Here is a 10137-nt window from a genome sequence, read left to right as displayed (position 1 = left end):
AATTTTTGTCGAGCAACCGCCAGGGTTTGTGCATCCAGATCATCCTGAGTATGCCTACAAGTTAGACAAGGCGTTATACGGGTTACACCAGGCTCCTCGAGCTTGGTATGCCACACTAACAGAGAATCTGTTGGCTCATGGATATACGCGTGGCACCATAGACCAGACTCTGTTTATCAAGAGGGTAGGACGTGATCAAATTTTGGTTCAAATCTACGTTGATGATATCATTTTCGGATCTACAAGCGAGGATCTTTGCAAGGAGTTCGAGAGAGTTATGAAGAAGAAGTTTGAAATGAGTGCTCTGGGGGAGATGACACTGTTTTTGGGTCTACAAGTCAAGCAGAGTTCACAAGGAATTCTTATTCATCAAGGGAAGTATGTGGATGATGTGCTGGCAAAGTTCAAATTCACGGACGCAAAGCCTGCTGAAACACCTATGGCAGAGAGACCATTATTGACTGAAGATGAAGAAGGAGAGTCTGTCAATCAACGTCAATATAGGTCCATGATCGGGTCATTGATGTATCTCACAGCTAGCCGTCCGGACATCATGTTCGCTGTTTGCAACTGTGCACGCTATCAGGCTAATCCTAAAACTTCTCATCTTATTGTTGTTAAACGGATCTTTCGGTATCTTAAAGGCCGACCTCGGTTTGGCCTGTGGTATCCGAGGGATTCAAATTTTGACTTGTTTGCTTTCTCTGACAGCAATTTTGGAGGTACTGACAGTGACAGGAAATCTACATCTGCGGGATGTCAATTTTTGGGTGATCGGCTCATTTCTTGGCAGTGCAAGAAACAACAAACAGTGGCGATATCCACAGCTGAAGCTGAGTATGTTGCTGCTTCTGCTTCTTGCTCTCAAGTGGTGTGGATGCAACATCAATTGCAGGATTATGGTTTGACTTATCTTAACACTACTATTTACTGCGATAATGATGCTGCAATACAAATTGTTCGAAATCCTGTTTTTCACTCCAAAACCAAGCACATTGATATTAAAGTTCATTTCATTCGAGACTGTTTTGACAGAGGCCTGATTACTCTTGAACAAATCGACACAGATGCAAATGCTGCCGATTTGTTCACCAAACCTGTCAGCAGCTCGAAATTCAGAGTGCTTGTGGATTTTCTAAAAATGATCCGTTTTACTGATTGAGCATGTTTTTGTTTTTCGTAGGTAAATTTGTTCATAAAGTTTTCTATTCTTAGGTAGTTTTTTATTTATGCACAAATTTAGGGGGAGAAAAATCGAAAAATACAAAAACATTAAAAAAATCGAAAAATACAAAAAGAGGTTCAAAAGGAAGTGTGGCTGGACTGGGAAATGAAATGAATTTTCACATTATGGTCGAGGGCTGACTCATGTAAGACCAGTATCGAAATAGTTTGACTCTAGTATGATGTGTTGGTAGGCTCTATCCTTAAGATTGGAAACATTAGTTGCTTCTGTCCAGAACTAAACTAGTACATGACCTCAGAAAAGAAAATCACTTGGAATTAGCTCATGTCTATTTGAATGTCTGTATGATGTCCCGATACACACAATTTTGATCTGATTCTGAAATCTTATCTGAAAAAAGTCGTGTACCTCCTCTGCTGCATCCAGATACATGCTGACCTGGAGGTGCTAGGCAACGACAGCTTCTGCTGCATCCAGATACATGCTGACCTAGTTGTCTGTTGTCGCGCTGTAGATCTAAACACCCGAAAGAGGCCCTCTAGTGCCCAAAAGAAACCCAAATAAACCTATATCAAATTGAGAAAAACTCGTTTGATCTGTATATTATATCACCTCTGCAAAAGATCTATTCTGTTCTCTTCTCAATCCACTCCCAGTTAAGATTTCAGAAATCTGGATTGGACTTGTGAAATATGTGGTAGGGAAGATACTTGCATGATAGAGTGTGCTGTTTATATTTCCGGGATTTGATTAGTATTTGTTTGGGTGTTCATGGTTAAAATATCAAAACATGATAAAATGAAGTACAGGCAGTTATATGGAAAAGGTCTAGGGAGATGAGTTTAAGAGGACAAATATACTGCCAGTTGTCTAGATCATCCTATAATGGATCAGTGTTGATAAGTGAAGTCATGCCCGAAACCTTGTGATTTGATCCCTGAGTATCTATGCAAATTTCCTGATTTATTTTTGTAAATAATATTTTATTATTTAATTTTGTTTTAGGTTTTATTTTGCAAACAAATGCTCAAAAGGTTTAATGGAAATTTTTATTAAATCAGATTTTTGAATTGGGTTTTTAAAAAAAAAAATATCTATTGAAAATCAGTTTTGAGCCCAAGTCCATAAGGCCCAAACCCATAAGACATGGGCCCATGAAACAGTTGAGTATAAAAGGTGATTACGAGTCACATTCTTTATTCACTCGCAATCTGATCTCAATTCTCTCTCAATATTCCGGCAATAATCAACGGTTCCGACTGGTTTCCGATTGCGACTCGCAATCTGATTTGATATTCATCAGGTACAATGACGTCATTAATCAAGTTTTGCAGGAATTATGAATTTTTTGTTGAAGATTCCGGCGAATGTTTGAAGATTCCGATGAGGATTTGATGATTCCGATGATGTTTCCGATGATGTTTTGAAGTTTCCGATGAAGTTTTGACTCGCAATCAAGAACAATTAGGACTCGAAACCAGTGGTTACGAGTCGCAACCTCAAGATTGCGACTCATGGTTGCGACTCAATTTGGTTTGTTGCGACTCATGATTGCGACTCGCAATCTGCTGGTTGCGACTCAGTTTTGCTGGTTGCGACTCATGGTTTCGACTCGAGACCTTGGGTTGCGACTTATGGTTTCGAGTGAACAGTGACAGTGTTTGTTTTGATTTTTAATTTTTATCACTGTTATATCTGTAATTGGAAACTCATACGATTTGTGTTGTGTGCAGAAAAATGGATTTAAAGTTTATAGCGTCTCATAATCAAGTTGCATATTTGGCACCTCCACCAGTGAAGCACAAGCAGCTGTTTACGTCATTGATAAAAGGCCTAAATACATGCCGTATTGTTCATGCTCTTCGTGAGAATCCGGTCGTTTATGAAAGCCTTATTCGAGACTTTTGGAAGACTGCAAAAGTTGAAATCATTGAAGGAAAGGGAGCTATAGTTGCTGAGATTGACGAGACGAAGGTTATAGTGACTGAGCAGATTATCAGAGATGTGTTGAAGTTTAATGATCAGGAAACAGATCCAATCGAACTTGCTGCTGGAACCATTGAAGCAATTTTGCCACGTTTGAGTTATGAAGGAAAGTTTCCTCCCTTGGTTAAGAAGTTTGTTCATCCGTACTGGCGTCTATTACTGCACATGTTCCTTTTGTGCATGACAGAAAATAGAGGGGGAATTGATCAGTTAAACACCACACAGACTGCTGCATTGATTTGCGTGATTACAAACGAGCCGTTCAATTATTCTAGATACATCTTGGAAGCAATGAAGAGGAATGCAATTGGGCTTCGAAAGGATAAGTTTCTTATGTATCCAAGATTTGTGCAGATGATTCTGAATGAGCGTTATCCTGAATTGAAGAGATCTGGTAATACTTTGGAGTTAAAGCCTATGGGTCCTTCATGTTTTGGTGCTCTCACTACGAAGAAGGGAACAGAGAAAAAGTTTGAAGGTTTGATCGAGTTGGAGAAGTTTGGTCAGTTTGCAGAGACCGAAGATGTTGGTGAGAATCCAGTGATGGAACAAGCTGTACCTGCACGTGCTATTGTTGCTGAAGAACATGATATTTCAAGGAGAGCTGAAGATGAGCCTGAGCCAGAGCGCATTACAATTAACTCTGACGATGAAGGTGTTGAGATAATGTGTAATTCTGATGATGATGACATAGAACTTCCTCCTGAAGTTAATGCTGATGCTGTTTCTACGGTTAATCCAGTGATTTCTGCTGAAAGTTTGGCTATGCTGATAAAGAAAGTAACTGACAAGATGGGAAATCCGCCTTCCAATCTGTCAGTATCAACTGAAGAGCCTGTTGAAAGCCCAAGGGATTCTGATTCTATTCCGTTGAAAAGGAAAAGGAGGGATCCTAGACCTGGAATGTTTATTGAACAAGGAAAAGATCAATCCGTGAGTGTTGCTGATGATAGCGAAGGTTTGTATGACTTCGATTTTGAAAAGAATGTTGACAATGCTACTACCACTGCGGAGAACATCTTTGAGTTTGATGTTAGAACTCAAGGAGATGATATAGCTACAACGAATGTTGAAGTTCAAAATGAAGCTGTGTCCAATGTTGAAGTTCACAATGAAGCTGGGCCCTCTGGAATTGTTAGTGCAGGACCTTCTGGTATTGCTCATGAAGAACCGGGCAGTTCAAGTGGTAAAAGGCCTGTAGAACCACTTAGAATGCCATTTGACAGTGATTCTAGTGATGAAGATGAGTTTATAAGCATGAGGGAGATGAAGAAACTATTGGTTGTGCTTGAGCAAGATTCGATTCATAAAGATGCAAAGATCATTCAGCTTGAAGACACGATTGTGAAGAAAGATCAACAAATTGAGCAACTTCAAGGAGATGTTAGCTTGTTGTTCAACATTGTTTATGATCTACGAGGAAAGCTTGAAAAGAAGTTTGGGCAGGAATTTTCTGATCCAACAGATGTTGAAAACAGAAAGAAGGCCTTTGAAAGAGATAATGCTGAAAAGAATGCTGCAATGGAGAAATACTTTGAAAGAGTTACTGATCCAGAAGCAGATAGAGCATAGGCAGAGAGGTTGAAAAAGAAAAGAGAGTTAGTGATCTTGAAGAACAAGAATGTGAATCCAGACGATGAAGATGCTCATGCGACTCATCATTTAATGGATGTTGGTGAAACTCTCTACGATAAAGTTGGAAATCGTTCTGGTGTGGTTAGCTGGGGATATGATCACAATCGCAAGAGATGGTGGATCAAAAGGAAAGTTGGACCTGTCGAGTGGTATAAACGTTCAGGACAATTTCAGTCGTTCACTAAGGTAGATTTGACAGACTTGTCTAATAAACCTTATGTGGATGATAAGCCTAATGGTCCTGGATATGCATTCTTTGAGAGGTTGAAAAGGGAGGTTGCTAACGGTTTTCCCTCGATGCGTACGGCGGATTCTATTGTTAAACCAGCGAAAGGGATTAGAGATCCGTATACAAACAAACGCATGAAGATTGTGCACTGGCCAGCTACTGATAAAGAGAAGACGATTCCGTTGGTGAGAAAGATTCCCAAAGGGGCACTGAAGACATTGCACTTTTGGGCATATGATGAACGTCTTGGACAAGCGGTGATTGTTTGTGATGGAGATGCTAGTTACTGTTTGGTAGATCAGATCGACTTGTTGAATCTTGCGGTTGAAGATCTAGAAGTATTAGCAAGCAACCAAATCAGAGCTACTGAAAAATATGAAGAAATTGCTAAGGGTTGGACGTCTGCGGTAGCATCTGTCATGCATATTCATAAGAAGGGTTTCGGTGGTTATAAAGACAGTGCGAGTGGTGGTAATCAAGGCAACTGAAGTCAGAAGAACCTTCATGCATAAACCTAGGGGGAGATTGTTGGAACCCGAAGGTTTATTTATGTAGGTTAGCAAAGTTTAGGGGTTGATCTTGTAATTATTTAGTTCTTTATGTTTTGGGTTAATTAATGTGGTTTGGGCTAGTTATTAGAGATGTCGCATGGGCCTAGTTGGTTTCGGCCCTGTATGTTTTGTATTTAATCAACTTTAACCTCATTGTGTGAGGTGGTTGATTGAGTTAAGAGTGGGGCGACATCAAGCATAGGAACCGAGTTCCTCGTGAAGTCTTGTATCAGTCTTTGGCAATCATTGAATGCAAGATTTCGGTTTGTTCTTTGTTCATTGTTTATAGTTTGATCTTTATATTTATTCTTGAATCATCTATTGATTGGTTTCCGCACAATCAATAGTTTGTTTGATATCATTGGAGATCCTCAAGGGTTTTACAAGAAAAGGCATGATTGATTATCAAAGGTTATACTTAGGAAGAGATAAATTATCAAAGTTTTCTTTGAGGATCATCACTGTTCTAGTAGCTTATAATAGTTTAAAGCTACATTAGATGAACATTAAAAACAATTTTCCCTAACAAATGGTTGACATATTTACATGTTCATAAAACAACCTGAAAGTTCCAAACTGAAGGTTAAAGAACATTTTATTTCTAAGCCAATAAAATCCATGTATGAGTTAATGCAAACATCATAATGTGATGAAATCTTAACGTAATTATTTTCATCAACAACCAAGTGGATTAATGTACCTACCTCAAAATGAGTGGGAGCAACTAAGATAAACTTGTCTATATAGATGATATTCTTTTGACAAGTATATGTTACATAAGTCAAAGCATTGTTAACACAAACTTTGATAGATCTCTGAGATGTCTCTTATGTAATAGATATCGTACCGAGATAGACCCAGTGGGACAATAGTATCGTTCCATAAGTTTAACATTAAATGGGTCCTTACATATGTAACAAACAATACTGCTCTCCTTTAGAGGGTAATAGGATAAATGAGATTATTTATTTACGCTTCATTAATTGGAAGCCTTGTGTAAGTTTAAGTCTATACTCGTTTAGATATTACTCACATTGCAACACACTAGATATGTCTAGATAAATGTGAAGCATCTAATGGAGTATTACAATATCTTTAAAAGAAAAGAGAGACTACAATTAAAGAAGAAGTGAGAATTAAAACCGGTTTATTACTCTAACTTTGTGATATTCAAAGATGACAAAATGTGATTTTGGGTATATCCTTATGTCAGCAAACAAAACCTATCTCATGGAGGAGTCATAATGCATTGATATCAACAACCTAAGTTATAACAACATAATATAGTCACTAAATGTTGTTGGAAATTTATCGGTGAACTCATAAGTTTATTAACTCCATATAATTAATGTTTTGAAGACTTAGTGTGATAAAGTCAGCTACCATGACTCCTTGAACGGTAACAGTTCAAGAGGTGTTGCATTAAATTTGATACACAATTAATTATTCGTTTATGAACGAATTGAGGAAACTAAGTTTTGTATCGAATACATTCATGATATGCTTAAGGATCCTATAACTGAAGGGCTATTACCCATAAGTCTTATTAAGAGAGCTCATAGACGGGTATTATTTAACGACCATGCGCAATTGCATATCGTACTATGAATGACTAAGTATTAGTTAATTTTCCTCATCAGATTGATTTTGTATGTCTCTAAGAATATGTCAAGTCGACATAATGGCATATAGACAAATAAAGTTACAAATCAAACAAAGGGCTTATGCGTATTTTGATCATGACGATTAGGTTTTTAATTAAGGCTATAGTATGACTAATGGGGGTCCTGGGTCGCATAATGATTCAACGGCTGTATTTCTCTGCTATAGTACTTGTTTAAGGCTAAAATAAGTGTTAACTCCTAATCAGGCTTATCTAATACTCATAGTAAATGATTACTCGGCTAAGTGGGAGAATGTAAGATTAAATATATTTATTTTATATTTAATCTAGTAGCCATTATAATCATTTACATTATATGGATCAAAGTATATAACAATCCTATTAAATAATTAGTTGGTAATTGTTGATGGGCCTAATTACCCTTATTAACTAATTAGGGTTTCCTCTTGGGTGCATATATAAGGAGACTTATGTAGAGGTTCTAAGGTTAGACACATAACCTAATTACTCATAACATCAAAACGCCTCCTCTCCATAGCCGATTACCCTTTATCGGTTTTCTTCATCACCATCATTAGATTGCACCTTAAGGAGGAACCAAATCAAGCTGACAATCATGTCAAACACTATGGCTTCTTCTCTCACTGGATTCTCTGTTGGCCTGTACTAGTGCAATCAAAGGTATGTTTTCATGTTTTCAATTATGTCTAAACAGAACTGATCAACAGAATAATGCCCCCACCCTTAGGCGTTTTCTGCCATGTGGCAGTCCAGTCAGCAAGGGGGCATTATTGGGTGTTTTTACAAAAGGGGCGTAGTGGAATAATGCCCTATAACGCCCCATCCAATCATAACAAAATTATTAATTTTTAAATTAAAAAGGTAAAATACTTCATTAAATTAAAAAAAATACAATACTAGAAATAAAAAAAATAAAAACCGACTAAACTTAAATAAAAAAAAGAAATAAAAAAACAAATAAACTTAAAAAAAAAGATGATGATCTAAAGGCCGTATTTTTCCCGAAGTTTTTGGCGGTGCATTCGCGCAATGATCAACGCGTTGCCTTGGAGGTGATCGCTTGGTTTGGACAAAAACTCTATGTCCTTTTCCGTTTGCTTTGCCGCTTGCATCTCGTTAAACATTTTGTTTTCAACGACTCGTTCTTTCATAGTCTCCCAACGCTTGTGGCCGAGGTCTCTAATGTCTTGGAGATGACGGTTCATCTCCTCGAAATCTTCCTTCAACTCGAGATTATCGGAAGACGACTCCACCAGTTTTCCCGGTTCGCTTATCTTTTCTTCTACCGGCCAGTCGGGCCAACTCTTCAACTTCCTCGTCATCGTCCACAACAACATCTAAATCGACGTTGCGGGCATCAGAAGTTGGTGTTTCAGGGTCAACGGAGGATCACGTTTTCGACCGTTTAGCTTTACGGCTACTACTAGACATCATGGTCGGTACGCTAGCCCACTTTGAACTTTTTCTTAGAAGCTCCCAACATCTATAGTACATGAAAACGCCTTTCATTTTCTCGTACTCATCCATAGCCCTTGTTAAAACACCGACGTCACCTTCTCCGCTCGGCCGATTATCGTAGTTTCGTTGATAAACTTCTTGGAAGGCGTGACCCTTGTTGTTGATATCGGTCAATTTGCTAGAGATGGAGTCTTTGTCACGATGTTCACCTTTTCCCCACGTACTATAAAAAAGCTGACGAATCATGTTCCAAAATTATGGACCCGTTTGAAAGTTTGCTACAAAAAGTAAAAAAAAAGTTGTACCTTAAAAGAAATAAAATCGACGTGTATGAAAAAATAAGTAAAAAAAAATAACACTTACCCACATCGGACAAAACGTGTAAGGATTTTTCCTATAAAGGGCAAAAGCTGTCAAAATTCGTTGAAAATGACACCGCCTGTAAAAAGGGTATTAGATAAAGGACAAAACGTGTAATTTATTCTTTAAAAAAATAGGAACTGATGAATCAGAGGATAATGATTTATAAAATCTCCGAGTTCGTATACAAAACTGAATTCGTAAATCTTTGTAAAAAAAAATTATATCACTAACCTAAAATAATTCACTGGAGGTTACAAAGATTATTTATCAATTAATTAAACTTTGAAGTAAATTACAGTATTGCCTTTTTTAATTAATTAAATTGAAGGACACATGTCAATACCATATTATTTTCGACACTTCTCACACTATTAACCATTTTTACAGGATCCTTAATCATTCTATACATACAAACTGATACAAATTCAATCTGTATAAAATTTTGGGTAAGTTATGGTTATTATCTTTTTTTGAATTGTTTAAAAACTTAAAGTATATGCAATTTTAAATAAAAAAATACAAAATAAAAAGTTTGATTGTATTTATTTGAAACTTTAAGGTGAGAGTGCGGTCAGCAAAAATTAGAGAAAAGGGAGTGCATTTAACAATAATATTTAATTAAATTAATGAAATATTAGATTTTAATAATCCTAACTATTCGAAGTTGGCCACCAACAGTCCGAACTTAAAAAATAACCACTAATAGTCCCAACTTTTGACATATTGACTATCAATAGACCACCAGAACCCTAAAGTTGTTAGTCTCTAGTCGCTGGAAAACAGTTTTTGGCCGGAAAACTCAACATTTTCGTCCCAAACCTCTCTGTAACCTTATTACGGACTTTTAGAAACCATTTTCTAGCAAAAGCCCTAATTATTTAAGTCACCGGAAAACTCAACATTTTCATCCAAAACCTCTTTGTATCCTTAGATCAGATCTTTAGAAACCTTTTTCTGGCAAAAACTGTTTTCCGGCACCGGAAACTAACAGCGTTAGGGTTCCGTTAGTCAGGATCCAATGGTGGCCAATATGTCAATAATAGTTGGGACTGCTAGTGGTTATTTTTTAAGTTGAATCCAATAT

This window comes from Helianthus annuus, chromosome 11 (genome assembly GCF_002127325.2).
Source record: "Helianthus annuus cultivar XRQ/B chromosome 11, HanXRQr2.0-SUNRISE, whole genome shotgun sequence".
Classification (NCBI taxonomy): Eukaryota; Viridiplantae; Streptophyta; class Magnoliopsida; order Asterales; family Asteraceae; genus Helianthus; species Helianthus annuus.
This window is presented reverse-complemented; position numbering follows the sequence as displayed.